The sequence below is a fragment of the Octopus bimaculoides genome, chromosome 14 (assembly GCF_001194135.2).
Source record: "Octopus bimaculoides isolate UCB-OBI-ISO-001 chromosome 14, ASM119413v2, whole genome shotgun sequence".
NCBI classification, from domain to species: Eukaryota; Metazoa; Mollusca; class Cephalopoda; order Octopoda; family Octopodidae; genus Octopus; species Octopus bimaculoides.
The window spans coordinates 43,680,979-43,681,570 of NC_068994.1; the positions used below are offsets into that span (position 1 = coordinate 43,680,979).

Consider the following 592-nt stretch of genomic DNA (forward strand, 5'->3'; position numbering starts at 1 on the left):
ACATACACACATTATATGATATACACACTCACACATATATATATGTTATATATATATATATATATATATATATATATTTATATTTATATATATTGTGGCAGTCATCCAAATCCTATTATTTTTGTTGATGATATTTTGGTAATCACTTGGCCAGTCGCTGCTTCAGACGATATCGATGATTTCTCATGCTGCTATAAACTACAAGTAGCTCAAAAATATCGCAAATACAATTATAGTTCAATAACCTACATGACTCTATGTTGTTGGTCAGCCTGTCGGGAAATAGTAGCCAAATCTCTCTTAAATCACACTTCCACTGTCTTAAAACAACATGAGGCACACATCAAGGAAGCATAGCATTTGGTATGTGTGTTTGTGTGTGTGCATGTGTGTGTGTGTATGTATATATACATATATATATGAGTGTGTATATATATATATATATACACACACTCACACACACACGGATATATGTATGTATACATTAGTAGTAGTGTGAAGCAATATATATACTTACATATGTGTGTATACATAGATATACATAGACAGAGGGAGATATATATATATATATATATATATATATATATATATA

General features: G+C 29.2%; 1 long non-coding RNA gene across 1 annotated transcript in view; it reads right to left on the bottom strand.

The window, feature by feature from the left end:
* Positions 1–592, bottom strand: part of LOC128249437 (uncharacterized) — a 26,776-nt gene that overhangs the window by 25,682 nt on the left and 502 nt on the right. The window lies entirely within an intron of this gene.